The following is a 16,836-nucleotide window of genomic DNA, read 5'->3' on the forward strand; positions in this document are numbered from 1 at the left end:
TTGAACTCCTCAACATAATGTTGTTGGATTAATGTCTAAGTCCATGACTATATTTGGTATGTACTTGACCCGACTCGGCATGGTCCATTTGGGTTGCACTTCACCGGCACAATTTATATGGATAGTCTTTTGAGAATAGTATATTTATGATTTATATTAATATATTATAAGTTCTAATATATTAATATGGAATCATATTATTTAATTAGTATTGATCAAGAATTAATTTAGAATTAATTAAGTGATCAAAAAGAACTAATTAAATATGGACTCTTATATATATGGAATGGGCCAAGTTCATTTAGGTTGGGCTAAGCTTTCATGGATGGTCCATGGAGCTTTTAACCCATGGATCCTATGTAAATGAAAGGTCATGGGTATTAGGGTTTACATGGATGTAACCCTAATCCTCCATAATATATAAAGGGGTCCTTGGCTCACAAAATTAGTACAAGTGTGTGAAATAAGAGTGGGCCGATTTTAGTGTGCATATATATTCTCTCAAGTTCTTCCAAGGTGTTTTGGTGATTTGTGATTCCATTTGAGGCTTCCACACTATTGGGGCTAAGCTCTTAAAGCTTGAAAACATCAAGCTACATCAAAAGGTATGTCATCTAACTAGAACTTTGTAGTATAGGTGCTTCATAATATGCTAGTTAGGATGAAACCTTGGAATAGTTAATATTTGCATGTATAATAGAGAAAACATAGATCCAAGGTTTATAGGGTTGCATGTACACCATAGGAGTGTTAGAATGCTCAAAACCCAACAGTGGTATCAGAGCCATGGATTGTTTTCTGTTATATTGATGCAAATGTTTTATTTTCAAAGTTGAAAAAAAAGGAAAAAAAACATGACGTTTGTCAAATTTTAAGATAAATACTTGTTTTTGGGAAAAACTAATTATTTGTAAAATTTGAATCATTTGCTATATGAGTTGAATTAGGTCAAATTTAGTAAAAGATAAAATGATATGATTATTTTATTAGTTTTAAAAGTTTGATCTAAAGAGTTTTTGAAACCTCCATAAGTTATGGATATGAAAAGGTTAAAAGAAAAAAATTGATTCAAAATTTTTTATGGAGTTACAAAACTTGGTCTTAATGTTTTAAAGAATTCCAATACTTGTTCTTAAGTTATGGAACATGAAAAGTTTCATCATAAAACAAAACATTAAACTCCATAAGTTATGGAATCCAAAAGTTATTATTTTTTTTTGTGTTTCCTTGATTTATGAGTTAGTTTAGATTAATGAAAAAAAATTGTGTTTTAGTTGTTTTCAATCCTAATTAATCTAGAGGTAGTTCATAAAATGTGTTTTTGTAACTTGTCCTCAAGTTACATAAAAGGTCACATTTATGAATCTTAAAACTCATAAAAGTGTCATAGGTTACATAAAAAAAATGAAGAGTCTTTTTCATTAAATAGTATTATGACTCCATAACTTGTCCTCAAGTTATGGATGTTTAAGAGTCACTTCTTTAAAAGTGTTATTAAAGAATAAGATGTTACATAAAAAATGAAGAGTCTTCATTTTAATGAACCATTAAACTCATAAGTTATGAAATGAAAATTTTTTAATAGTTTCAAAAACTTGCCCTCAAGTTTTGGAATTTGTAAAGTTTTCACTTATGAATCCTTTAATTCCAAGTTAAGCCCTTAGAATTTTAAAAGTTAAAATTCAACCCTTATACTTTATAATATTATAAGTTAATAATATTTATATATATATATATATATATATATATATATATATATATATATATATATATATATAAGAGTAAAGTCGTCTTACCATTAGTAGGCCTCATTCACGAAGCCGATCTATAAGGGGGGTATAAGGTTACTGCCTATAAAATGGCAGTTTAATGGGTGTCCACTCTCACCCACCGCTTCCTTGACCGGTGGAGGGTCGTTAGCCGAACGGGTAGGACAAAGACTATAATTCTCCCTTCATTAAAAGTATTAATGATAAATACTAAGTAACTAAACTCTTAATAATACCCAATCTTAGTTACTTAGGAAAATGTGAATTTGGTACTAACCCATGAAATTACACTTTGCACTTTGCTTAAGTCAGTTAGTGGAGCGTGTGTGGTTAACCGGCACACTAGCTTGATTTAACAAGGTAGGCAAAGGGTAACTTAATGTTTATCATAGTATCGGTGGAGCGTGTGTGGTTAACCGACACATCGATTGAGGGGTAAATATTAAGGGTACCAAGTATATTTGCATGGTTATTCACACCTTGTTTTGTGATCCTCGGCATCCCAGTCACAAAACCTGAAGGGCACACTCGATATTGAAACATGCCTTTGAAAAGTTCAATGAATCTCAAAAGAATCTAGGAGTTTCAAAACCAATTAAAACCTAATAATACATTTCGTTTATCTTGGTGGAAATTGGTGAATCGTCATTCACCTACCTTCAAATATTTTATAGCTTGGATTACGGCATCCCTCTTCCAAGTTATAAAATAGTTTGTTGGGTCCTAGCCTTAATATATCATATTGGGTGTTATATTAAGGACTTAAATCAACTTTACATGAATTTCTCCCATTGTTGATGTCTGGTTTAGACAACAATGATCTTCCCAAACCAAGCTTTCCTAATGAATATGACTTCCCGAGTTTGGCTCATGGAAGTCATACTTCTCTTCCTCCACCTCCTCCAATTATTCTCCCTAACCCACAAGTTCAAGGTCACTCAAGCCCTAATGCCAAGCAAGGTCTATGTGTGATCACATCTTAGAGATGAAGTCATATATTGACAAGCCGGGAGAGTTGGGTGTCAAAGTCTTGAGAAAGTTGGATGTTCAATCACTTTCTAAGTCACATAGTGAGTTCCTTTGGGACTACTATGAAACAGACTATGATATAAACCTTAATGATCATATCTATTTGCTTGGTGCCGCTGAATCAGCAATGATTTGGAACGATAGTAAAGCAAATTTGATTAGAAGATCAACTTCCCAAAAACTTTATGGACAATGACAATGGTGACACTGGAAATCCAGAAAAAACATTCTCTTCCCAATGGAAAGGGATTGGCCATAGTCAACCCGGTTGACCAAATGGTAAAGAGAAAGGCTAAGTCTGAGATAGTCCCATTACCAAAGGGTCCATATGTTTATTTTGCTAAAGGAAGGGGCGTTGATTGCGAAGCTGCCTATTTACCTGAAAGATCATAAGGTTGATCAAGTCAAGAAGTTTGACTCTGCTTCAGGTAAAGTTCACTATCTAACTCTGTTAAGTTTATATTCTGAGATTCTTATTACATGATGTGACTTGGTCACATGTTGATGTTTTAAGAATCAAAGAAAAAGTGAAGAAACTTAAAGGAAGTATATGCTAATTCTGATCGCGAAGATGGTTTTCGATCGCATGATTCGGTGATCAAAATTTTGAGCTGTTGCTTAGGAGTTATGATATATTGCTTAGGAATAGATAACAACAAGTTTTTCATATGCATTTGCATTGTAAGGATAAGTTTTTCCGGAAGTTTTAAAATAAAATAAAAAAAAAAGTTTTGATTTATTTATTTTAAGTATCCTTACAATGGCATTTGTGAAAAATTGTTGTTTACATGTTTCCATTGATAGCAATATTGGAAAATGGATTTGATTCTTTCATTTGTGGTAGTGTCTAAATTTACCAAATAAGGAAAGTTTCTCATCACCCAAGTTTCAATTGGACCGAAACTTGGAATCATGCAAGTTGTATAGTATGATGAATGAGAACTTTCAGCTTTCGAAAATTAAGACTAATTCCTTGTTCACATGTATATGTGAGTCAAGTAAATGACTAAAGGGATCGAGTACACATTCTTGTGCACTGGTCATGTCCACCACAAAGCTCGTTAAGACTATTTGATTTACTAAAGTTTACTAAATATGGTTATACTTACAAGTTTAAGTATAATTCTGAAACATTGGAAAAGTCTCAATGTATGGCACAACGAATGGGAAGAATCAAATTAGGCAGAAAGATAAAAGTTTCTCAAATCTGAAAAGATGGGAGAGTACTTTAGTATCATGTTTGTGATCATCTTAATGATTTAGAAATCATATCACAATTAGTCCTCTAAAGGTCATCTTAGTGCATTCTTATGACTAAGAAGAGGAGTCATGAATTGTTGAAATGGTTAGATCAGGAAGATGAGTCGTACTTCGTTCCAAAACAATTCTTAGAGTCATACTCCAAGATTGTAACTTGAGTGACATATCTTAAAGAAAGGTTTAAAACACTTGTCAAATGTAAGAGTAAAAGTGTCCTACTCTTGTACATTTGAAATTGGTAAGTTGTGATGTTTTGGATAAAACAAAGACCAACTAAGGCCAATTGTGTGAAGTGTTTGTCTTGATAAAGAATCCGCACTATCTCTTGAATATTTGGCAAGATAGTCTTATATGTCAAGAGGATAGTGGGAGTCTTAAAGATCCTAAAAAGAATTTCAAGAACTAATCAAGAATAAAACCTGAGGTTCTTCACTAGCACACGACTTGAGGTTTATAACCTATCGTGTTGACATATTTTGTGCCCATTCCAGTTAAAGTTGGCTTTGCATAGGAGTTCTGAAAGTTCTCAATTGGTTGCATAGCAACTTGGAAGCAATGGCAGGCCCTGTACTGCCAGGTGGCAAGAAGTTAAGATTGCATAAGTTCAGTCCATATGAGTTTGGATTTGTCATTATCCTTGTCTTGTGACTATGGTTTTGACGATTCACATGGATAAGAACACATACACCATAAAATCTAAGGGTCATAAGGTTTCTCTCCGATTCATGAAAATGATGGTGAGGAAACACTTCTACCAAGTAGATTTGAAGCAGATGGCAAAAGGTCTAAACAATTGAGACTATGATTACGGAATCCCTTTTCATAGTTCTGAAATTGTTTAGACACACATGCATGCTATCTAAGGAAAGGTGTATGATTTTGATAAAGTTTTATCAAAGCATCTCGTATCAGAAATCTGAACTTTGGTAAGAAAGTCAATAAAGTATTGATTTCTAGAAGTCCAGCTGATTTCTGAGTACATGTCAAAGCTAGTGGGAGCATAAGTGTTATGCTAATAATCATCATGTAGTGGGAGCATGATAATTATTGTTAGTGTTGCAAGTTAGCAATGTTAATTATAGAAAACAAAAGTTTCAATTCGTGAGGCTGCATGGATTGAAAAAGTTGTTTTGCTATAATTAAGGGAGATGATATACTTCATTTCAGTTCTAAAGGCTTAGATTGAGACCTTAATCATCTTTAGTCAAGAATATATATATGAATTTCATGTTGGATTGGTTCAACTTAAGGAAATTCTATATATTGCGTTCTCAAAATTCGATTATGATTACGACATCCCTCTTCATAGTCAAATTTTGAAAACATGACAAATAAAAATATTGTAGCAAAAGACTGGTCTAGAATCATGTCTTTATGTGAGACATCATGAATCGTGTACCATTTGCTTTGGGTACAGGATCGATTGCATGTGCTATAATATTTGTCATTTCTAAATTTTTCCAAATGCCCAGAGGCATTAAGAAGGGAAAAGGTCTAGAATTGGATATGACTAAAATGATTAAGCAATTATCGAGGACAATCTGAGGTTTACCAAAGATTGGTTGCTCAGGGACAGTTGGAAGTATAGTGCTAATTTTAGAAGGACCATATTGACATATTCTGAAAAGAGGCATCTCTTATTCAGAAGTGATAGTCAAAATGAGAATATAGAGTTGTCTCCATAGGTGGAAGTTATCTGTGTAAGATTAGAATACTTAATGCAAGAAGCATGTCCAAAGCAATGTACTTTGAATATGAGACTTAGTTTCCATGGAGTTGATCTCCATTGGAATACCTTATAATGACTGTTGACAAGTCTTTGTGACTTTGTACATATTCATTAAAGGAGGGTCAGTGCATATAAGTTTAAAATCTAAACAAATTTCGATAAATGATAGGAATTTGAAATTCTCACATTTTTCGATAAGGATTTGGGAGTGTGAAATTAGAATCATTGAAATTATGTTCAATTGGTTTATTTCACAAAGTAAGGATCATAGACAAACATAGAGTGCATACTTGGTGTATGGCAAAGCTATTGTTTAAGAAAAACATAGTGTACATGCTTGGAGCATGGGACAACTAGTGTTTTTAATTCAAGTATAAAGTTGATAAAACCGAAACAATGAATAATGAGTAATCAGTATGGTGATAAATAAAAGTGTTTATTTATATTCATAGGGTTTGATACCATATTTGATTCATTTATTCTTGTGTTTCACTTTGCATGTTTTGACTTCTAGAATAACTAAGTCGCTCTTCCTGAATGATTAAGTTATTCAAACCATCCACAGTCGATCATATGTTGGAAGTAGATATGAATCAAGACTGTCATGGGTTGGTTTGTAGAGGTCCAAGTTGGTGGAAAAAGTGGTGCTACAACACTCATGAGTGCTCATAAGTTCTGAGTATTGGATTCAACCCGCGCTCATTTGAATCACTTCATGGATTTTATCACGAGTGATCATGAGACGATAATATCTTATATTCTTCAAACCTAGAGATATGAGTTGTTACTATGAGTTGGTTATACATTGATTGCACGAAAACGCATTTGGTAACTCGATGTTATAAAACGTGCCTTTGTGTATGATTCAACAAGTAGTAGAACAAGCCATATGAGTCGAAGTTTATCCATTCCTTTTACCTTCGGGATAAAAGCGATATATGTGGGCCCCTCGATGATTTAGCGATGACACATGTGAGTGCTTGGCCAAGCCAGGACTGATTTGATTTGTTCAATCAGTCAGTCATCATAAATCGAAAATCGGGAAACAACAAATGGACAGAGAGAATGATTATAATCCATGTCTCAGTCCATATGATATCTAGAATGGAGGAATATATGATCCCTTTTCTAATGGACAAGTCATTGACAAGGTCAGAGTTCGACAGCGGCTTTAAGAGCTACGATTGCCAGTTAGGTTATGAAGTCATACTCAATAATAGTTTTAGACTTATCCAAGTGGGAGACTGTTGGATTAATGTCTAAGTCCATAACTATATTTGGTATGTACTTGACCCGACCCGACATGGTCTATTTGGGTTGCACTTCACCGGCACAATTTATATGGATAGTCTTTTGAGAATAGTATATTTATGATTTATATTAATATATTATAAGTTCTAATATATTAATATGGAATCATATTATTTAATTAGTATTGATCAAGAATTAATTTAGAATTAATTAAGTGATCAAAAAGAACTAATTAAATATGGACTCTTATATATATGGAATGAGCCAAGTTCATTTAGGTTGGGCTAAGCTTTCATGGATGGTCCATGGAGCTTTTAACCCATGGATCCTATGTAAATGAAAGGTCATGGGTATTAGGGTTTACATGGATGTAACCCTAATCCTCCATAATATATAAAGGGGTCATTGGCTCACAAAATTGGTACAAGTGTGTGAAAATAAGAGTGGGCCGATTTTAGTGTGCATACATATTCTCTTAAGTTCTTCCAAGGTGTTTTGGTGATTTGTGATTCCATTTGAGGCTTCCACACTATTGGGGCTAAGCTCTTAAAGCTTGAAAACATCAAGCTACATCAAAAGGTATGTCATCTAACTAGAACTTTGTAGTATAGGTGCTTCATAATATGATAGTTAGGATGAAACCTTGGAATAGTTAATATTTGCATGTATAATAGAGAAAACATAGATCCAAGGTTTATAGGGTTGCATGTACACCATAGAAGTGTTAGAATGCTCAAAACCCAACAAATGTATCTTTAATATTGCTACATGTGATACAACAAACTGAAGGGGTCAGGTTGGGAAACCTGGTGAGCACATAGGGTTTTCAACCCACAATAATATAGTTAATTTTTTTTTCACATACTTCTTGTCAAACAATTAACCCGATTACCCATCCTCATTATCTTTATTTATTCTTCCCTAAATATTTACCCTAAGGGTCATCTCCTACATCGTATTTACCTCTCATCGCCTTATATCACATTTCCTTATATATTTGTTCCTAAGGACTTTTCCTAAGGATCGCCGCCTACATCGCATAGACTGTACTGATTCGGGGATTACTCGCCTAATACGTGTCTAGTAAGGGTTAGAGTATCATCGCATGAATACGTAGTTACTACATCGCTTGAACTCGTAATTCATCACCTACAAGTTATGAGCCTGCCGGTGTTTCCACATGACTTGTTTAGATTAGCCAGTGGTCGACATTTATACTCTTGTAGATGACTAGATCGCAACATCGCAGGTCAAGGTTATGGCATCTCATAATCATCTCTTATCTCACATCACCTATTCATCATCGCATATCTATCATCACCTAGTTATTATCAGCTTTCTATCATCACCTATCTCTCATCACTCTTCTACCCATCTTTACCCAATATATTTATAGGTATAAAAATACATATACAGTTTAAATCACGTAAAATATGTATAAATCGTTCATCTGGCATAGATATCAGGAAGACAGATAACAAGCACATATATCATGTATTAATATTAAATACTTCATATCTATGTGTAAGATGAAAGTAACTACGCACTCACCAGTTAAAGTGATGACTCAAAATTCGGACAACACATCATTTCTAGCAACTGTATTTTCCGTTGACGAAACCTAGTATTATTATCCCTAAGTTTTAGTCTATTATTTATTGCGACTAATTATTAGTCTAGATTCATTATTAACTCAAATTCAACTTCATGATTTATCAAGTAAGGAACAACCAGGTAGGATCACATCGGAGGTAGGGTCCGTTTGGTATACGAAGTATACTGTTTGGAAATCCCACTTTAAACACCTCACTAAATCACAGCCTAGACACCATCCCCGTAAGTAGATCAATCAGTATAACGACTTGGAATAACTGATAAATCTTGTTTATAGGTTCATAATAACGATAATGAACTTAAACATAAGTTATACTTAAAGTATGGTAAGCATAACTTACTTGCAATGGGGTTTAGCGAGAAACTGGGCTCTGCACAGGCAGAACTTCTGAGCCGAAAGCTCTTCTTCTCGGGGCCTTCTGGCACTCCAGGACTCGCTACTAACACCTAGGAGGTGCTAGGGAAAAGTCTTGAGGGTTTGGGGGTGTTTCGGAGACAGTTGGATGAGAAGATGTGAGAAAAATAGTGAAAAACGAGCTCTATTTATAGGCTGCCAGCAGCCGCGTACGATGGGTGTACGCATTGGTACGCTGGGCATAATGGTGAAAATAGCAGTACGCTGGGCGTACTCCGTCCAGGTGTCACAATCTCGTTCCAAGCCGTGGGGAAGAAGGTGTGGCCCAGATCTTGCCACATGTCACTCGTTGTTTAATCCTAAACATTATCTATCTTCTAAATTCCGTAACATTCGCATACGAGCTCCGTTTTTTATGTTCTTTATATCAACGCGTAGGTAGCGACGTGCTCTACAACTTTCGTTTAGACTCTTGCGGCTAAATTTGACTTTATTTTTAAAGTTATATTTTAATAGGCTTAGACAGTTAAAGTTCGTTAAAAATTCATAACTTTGCATCCGACGTCCGTTTTCGACTGGTCTTTATATCGTTGAGCTCCTATTAATGAGATCTTCAATTCTCGTTTAGGTTGTTTTGGCTAAAAATTGATCGATCTAAAATTCGATTTCCGGGCTGTGCACTGTTATGCTAAATCTTAGAAAAATCATAGCTTTCTCAAACGAAGTTAGATTTGGATGTTCTTTTTATGTACATTCTTGGTTTAACTTATACTACGACTTTTGTTTATATTACTAAGGCTAAAAAGTATTTTGTCAAAAATTCATTTTTTTACGATACGCGGAGCCGTGCCGGTTTTGTCGCAAAACTTCGACGGGTCATAACTTCTTCGTTATAAGTCGGATTTCAACGTTCTTTATATGTACAACATCCTTATGACATATACTATAATTTCGTTAAGATTATTTATTCTATCAAAATGTCATTTTTAACGCTTATGGTCTCTAAATTGACTAGCTCGAATGTGCGGACGTTACAGTTCAGGTTATGGTTTGGGCTCAGGTATTGGTACTGAGCTGATGGATGAGCGGATGTGGGAGTTCATCTTGTCGGAGATCACCCGCGGAATTTTGGAGCAGACTCCTGTGATGTTTGGTACCATCAAGGAAGGGATCATGGAACTCTTAGATGAACGTCTCGGGGCTTTTCGGGTCGAGATTGCAGCAGGACCGTTGGGGGCCCATCGGGAACTCAAGGGTTGTGGAGCACTAAAATCTTTCAGTGAGGAGGATCCTATTTATAACTCTTGTTATAAGGGATCGAAGGTAGATTATGCATCATGCCTTCTGGGGGATGGATTTGATGATTGGATTGCCACTAAGGTTTCGCAAGCTTTACGCGAAGAGTTACCCGACATTATTGGTCATGTCACTGACAGCTGGTCACTAGGTTCAAGGATCGGATCACGACCATTCAGGCAGTTGATGGGATGGCCGAGGTGACTCGGGTGCAGGAGCTTAGTTTGGAGAGGCAACTTGGGAAGAGGCAGCAGACTCATGATTCGACTCTGCTAGCAACATCTGAGCAATATGACGTTTCCATGTCTAGTGCTAGAGGCCCGAGGGGACACAACATTTATGTGAAGGGTGAAGGAACACATAGTCTAAATGCGGAAGGTGCGGATAGAAGGGCCACCTTCGCCAAGAATACACCCTGGAAGTAGAATTGTGCCATCGTTGTCATCAGCCTGGTCATATCAGGAAAAATTGCCCACGTTTAGTGGTTGGGGCGGCTCAGATTCCATTGCAAGTTCTTCTGCAAGAATGAGGAATAGAACCCTGATACAGTACGGGTATGTATCGTATTCTTCTCCTTCACGCTTAAATCATTATGCTAATAATTCCATATTGGTCTGTGTGAAATGTTATGCCCTAATTATCTAAGAATGGAAAGACCTATATGAGTAATATAGTTATTTTATCAGGAAAGTTTCCGTATGCCATTTTGCATACCTTGGGCCATGTTTAGAAGAGGCGTGAGTATTCCGAAAGGTAGGCATGTCGGGTTTTAATGCAGGATGTAGAAGGGTGTTCATGGTTTCGAGGTACTTAGGAATTGGTTCGTCATGGGCGTGAGATCAGTAGTTTTCAATTTCACACCTTCGAAGCAAGGTTAGTTGCAGGCTGCATGGGAATTACTCTAAGTGCGAGTAAGTGGTTGAACAGATTGGGTACCTATTCGATATTGAGATGTTGTTCCTCATCAACCGATTAGTCATCAAGGATTTTTAGTGGATTCAGTGGAAACTGCCTAAGGATCTTGAGATTCGTTAAGGTATTAGGAATGATCACCTAGTCTTGGAATGTATAAGCGCTAGGTTTGGTTGGTCAAGGAAAGCTATCTATTGTAAAGGTCAGGTTGCCGACTGCTACCATCAGTAGGGATTGAGCAGTGGTAGCATATTACTCTTAAGTAATAGGAAAGTGTTGTTCCCATGGGTTATTTTAGTCATTGGGATTGTCAACAAAAATCAAATGGTATCTTTTGGTGAACTTTGAGTACATCGATCCTTCGATAGGTGAGTTATTGAATTGATGATATGTCCGTTCTGGTTAAGAGTTATAGTTCTATGCCACGAGCCGAGGTGGCTTAAGGATTTGAAGTTGTATCATGGGAAGTACTTGGGATTATTGAGCTTATTGATAATTTAGGAAGTGTTCATCTGGTTTTGGAATGTGCGTGGTCGCTAAGGTTGGCTAGTAAAGGAATGCTAGGTCTTGTAAGCCCTGGTTGTTAACAATTTGAATTCTTAGGTTGTGGGATGGATTGGGAATCCATCAAATTGTTTGTGGATTGGAAGAGCGCAGTCGAATCCAAGTGGGGGATAATCTTTTGGTCTAAAGGTTACACAAGAATGGATATTTAGGTTTCACTGCGCATCAGTAGTGACGCATGGTGGGTATGTGGATGGATCCAGGTTGAGGGTTGTGTTAGAGTCTATATTCATGTTCTTGTCTGACTAAGGCTTCGGGATTTAAAGCATAACCCGAACACCTAATTGGGTTATAATCGGATACAGGTTCGACTTACGATGGTTATGCTTTGTATAGTATATGGACGGTAAGACCATAGGTGGGATCATGGCAATATGAAAGTGTTGTAAGACTACGAGGTAGCCGTAACATTCACTAGGTTGATAGACAGTTGTGGAAGTGCTGTAAGTCTGCGACGGGATCGTAGCACTCAACAGTATGTGGCAGGCCATGTTACAAGTGGTTGGTTGGACTTAGGAAAGAACAGTACATGTCTGGGTTGAGGCAGATAGTATTGATGGAGAACCACTCCCTGAGTAGTACGGTGAGTGTTGGATCAGAGGCAATTTGGGGCCCATTTGATGGCGTAGAGTGAGATGACTCTGGGATCATTTGTTGGCATCAATGATGAATGGTTGGTTATGTTATCCATGGTTGGACCAGAAGGGCGGTTGATGCCATTATGGCATGCGAGCTAGGACAACTCTTGCCAAATAGACATTCGTTCAGAAGTTGTGTGGTGCGATTGTGTGAGGCTATCAGCCTCAGCAACCAGTTGGAATTCCGGTATATCGGTTAATTGGTAGGTAAATACGAGACCAGGGAGGTCTCGGTTACATCAGAATAATCATAGGAGAACAAGAGGAGCCCGAGATGGTACTAGCATTGGAGACTCATGTTAAGAATCGCCTTGATATCAATTGTAGGGTTTTCAGCAAGCGATGAATGATCAAGGAATTTTTTTCCCAGTGGGAACAACAAGATAATCTAGGTTTGGAAGGGTTTAAGCTCAGTGATTCAGAATGGTCTATCTGTCAGGGAGTCATACAAGGTTTTGGGATTCAGATTCGTTCGTCATCAGGATGCGAGGACCCTGCTAAGGTCGACTTATCCGCACGTATCGAGACTGTGGGAGTATCGTTCAGGTTGTCTGGCATATCTGGAAGGTATAAAGGAGTGATTTCGAGGATGAAGTCTATTTTAGTGGGGGAGAATTGTAACACCCTGTTTTGGGTCGTTTCATAATTCGGGACCGTAACTCGAGGATCAAGGATTGTAAGGCTTCGGGCGTTGGGAATGAGAGGTTTAGCCCCATTTGGTGGTGGATAATATAGGTTGTGGGTCCCGAGTGTTCAGTTTGTGTTTTGGAGCCCAAGGGTATAACGAAAAAGTGATGGTGTGGGATTTTATGAATTTTGGATTTAAGTTCGGAAGGTTTTAATCTTAATTAAGGCAAATGATAGTTGATAGGATTGTAGAGCTTCCCATTACCTTTTCGTGGATATTAAGAACGTCAAAAATGAAGTTGGAATGAAAAAGTTACGAATGTTTGAAGTTACAAGGATTTAGGGTTAAGCCAAGTACGTTGGGCGTACAGGGAGTACGTTGAGCGTACGAGCCTCAGATGATCGCGATGGACCACCCACGTATGTTGGGCGTACAGTCTATACGTTGGACGTACGCTAATCAGACCAAAACCCTATTTTTGGGTCTTGGACCCTATTTAAACACCTTAACTTCTTGGAAACCCTTCTTATCTTCAGCCTCCACCTCTCCAAACCCTGAAAAACAAAACCCTAACTGGCATTTGAGTGTTTTGAGCTTGGAAGTGAGCTTTAAAGGTGTTTTTGGTGATCTTGAAGGAAGAAAAACTATTGGAAGTTGCATTGGTGTGGCTAAAGCTTGTAGATCCAGAATCATCACCAACTTGGAAAGCTTTTGGAGGTATAAAGCTCTTAACTTGATGGTTCATTTTGATAGATCTAGGTAGGGCTTGTTTTTCTGCTTTTTATGGTCCTTTAAGTCATGCATGAGAGTATGAGCTACTTCAGAAGCTAAGGATGGTAGATCTTAGCATCTTTGAGGTCCCTTGTTCATAAAAAAAATCTTGATGTGTTATATTAAACCATACATGAGTTAGGGATCTTTTTATGGGTATTATTGAGTATCGGGTCCCATTAAGGCATGCAAGGGAGTAAAGTTGCCAACTTTACTCCTTTAAGACATCATTTAGGATCAGATTTGAGAAGTAAACTTAGTGTCTTAACCAAATAAGCACTTAATGGTGAGTTGGGTTGGTTGTAGAGTACGTGGGGCGTACCCAACTCGTACGCAGTGCATACTAGCCAAATAGGGCGTACGTAGGGCATAAGTCTGAGTACGCTGACCTTACTCAGCACCCGTTGACTTTTGTTGACTTTTAAAATATGGGCCATATTTGGACTACTAGGGTTTTGGGCCTTGTTGGGCCACTAGTCTTTCTGACTTTGGGACATTGTTATGCTTTGGGCCTTCTTGGATTTGGGCCCATAAGTGACTTTGGGCATCATTTAGAAAGTTGGGCCATATTGGGCTTTTGGATGTCGTTAAGTTGGGCCTCGGTTATTGGACCAAGAGAGGAAATGGTAAAATGGTCTTTTACCTTGGGTGATTGAAAAATGAACTAGCTTCCTGGTTATGTTTAATGACCTAATTATTAATTAGGGTATTATTTGATGATATTTAGTGTGGAGATTTCCCGGATCGGCAGTCCGAGCATTTATCTGGTTGCCTCAACAGTTTGAGGTGAGTTTCCTCCACTGTACTCGTGGGTCGAAGGCATCAATGTCGTCCCACTAGATTATGATAGTAGAATGATAGTTGTCTTCGTGAAGATTCCATGTTATGTCTGTTTATGCTTGTTGTCTTCGTGACTTCCGCTTATATTATTGTATGCTTAGCTGTAGGGGTGAAATAGACTCGATACCGGTTGAAAGAGACCGAAAGGGGTGAAATAGACCCATTATTGCTTTTATTGTTATGTATGTATGGTATGGGGTATTTTGGGTGAGCTCAATAACCTTTGTGCTTACAGTTTTTAGTTTATGTTTCAGGTACTTCCAGCTCGAAAGGGAAGGGCCCGACTTAATCGCAGCGCATCCGCTCATGTTTTCCGCATTATTTGATTTTGGGAAGTGTACTCTGATATTATTTCACTATGATACACTTTTGATCGTTTTGACATGATTACTGGATGTTTTGGAATGAACTAAAAATGAAATTTTTGGTCTTATATTTTGGGACGTTACACAACAAGCTTGAACTAAGGAAAGATGAACATCAAATAATTAACTGGGAAGTCCATTTGATTGACATCAGAATCTTCAATGGTGTAGCTTTTCTTTGGTCTTTTATCAAAATCATAATCTTCACCAAAAGCGGCGCTTTCAATCGTTTCGTAACACCATACTTTTTTGGGGTCACCCTTGTTGAGCCTTGGTGGATCATTCGGTCTTAACCTCATTACGTTGTTTAGTTGCCTTAATCTTTCCAACTCAAGCTCTTGAAGCTTCTTCTTCTCTTCAGTCGTTGGTTCACCTTGAACACCTTTTCCTTTATCTTTAGGATCAGAAGTTGTAACATGTTTAGCTGCTGAAGAACTTGAGCCTCCCTCGCTAATGTTCAACTCTTTCTTTGATTGCAGCTTGGACAAATCAACTTCGACATTTAGAGCATAAGTAGTTGTCGAAGTTGTCATTATCTATTTCATTGGGAGAGAAGTTGGAATATGAGTAAAGATTAACATCCCAACTATTTTCCCTTTATCATCCTCATTGTCTTTCGATGAACCAACCCCCTTTCTCCCCCTTGTGACACGTTCGTAGACGGACGTAGAGGACTGGTGGGTAAGCGAAGAACCAAAAAAAAGAATAGGAGAAAGCTCAATCTTGAAACATGACTCCACTGAAGAAATCATGGAAGAAATTTGCTCTTGAGAAATCAAAGTCGATGATGGAAAACCAAACTTCGATAATTGCTCATGAAAGCCAGAAAGCGAATTATCAATTATTGAAAAAACTTTATCGTTAGTTTCTTTCTTGAGCTTCAAATCACCAACATAATCCTTATTGAAGGCACTCACATCTTCAATTAAGGTTTGAGTAGCATTCATAAGAACATCAACTTTGTCCTTAATGCTCTCATAGAACTTGTCCAACCTCGTCACTTCTTTCGAAAACAAATCACTAAACTCCTTAAGCTTCGCCTCAATTGAGTCTTTGGAAGATCACAAGCTTCTAAAAAATTTCATGTTGCTCATGAGCAACATCACGTAATGCCTTGACTTCAATATGTATGAATTGGTTGCTCAACATAGACCGTTACTTCAAGTACACCATTGATAAATGTTCACATTACGTCCATTTGATAAACATCATAGTTCTTGTGAGTAGCATAAGCCAGAAAAATTTGTTACTGCTTTGTTGCGATAGGAGCAAAGGTTTCATCATAATCAATTCCTTCTTGTTGAGAATAACCTTTAACGGCTAGTCTTGCTTTATTGCGAACCACATTACATTCTTTATCGACTTTATTTTTAAGCAATGCATGTGGTAAAACGCTCAGACGACACGCAAATGCGTGTAAAGGAAGGCCCTGTCATAACGAAAGACAACACGCTTTTGCGTGTCGTCTATTTACGACACACATTTACGACGCGCAGTTACAACGCTCATTTACGACGCACAATGCGTATCAAGGAAGGCCCTGTCATAAAGGAAAACGACACGCATTTGCGTGTCGTAACCTTACGACGCGCATTTATGACACGCATTGTGTTTCATTAAAGCCCCTGTCATAAATGAAGATGACACGCATTTGTGTGTCATAAACTTCAGCAGCCATTTACGATATGCATTTACGACGTGACTTTACGATATTTATTTACGCATAATACAAAAATATGGAAACAAATATATACCAAAACAAGCAATTTCATCCAATAACATCATGCCAAACAAGTTATCAAAAATTGAAATACA

The sequence above is a fragment of the Lactuca virosa genome, chromosome 4, assembly GCF_052849685.1.
Source record: "Lactuca virosa cultivar CGN04683 chromosome 4, Lactuca_virosa_CGN04683_v6, whole genome shotgun sequence".
Lineage (NCBI taxonomy): Eukaryota > Viridiplantae > Streptophyta > Magnoliopsida > Asterales > Asteraceae > Lactuca > Lactuca virosa.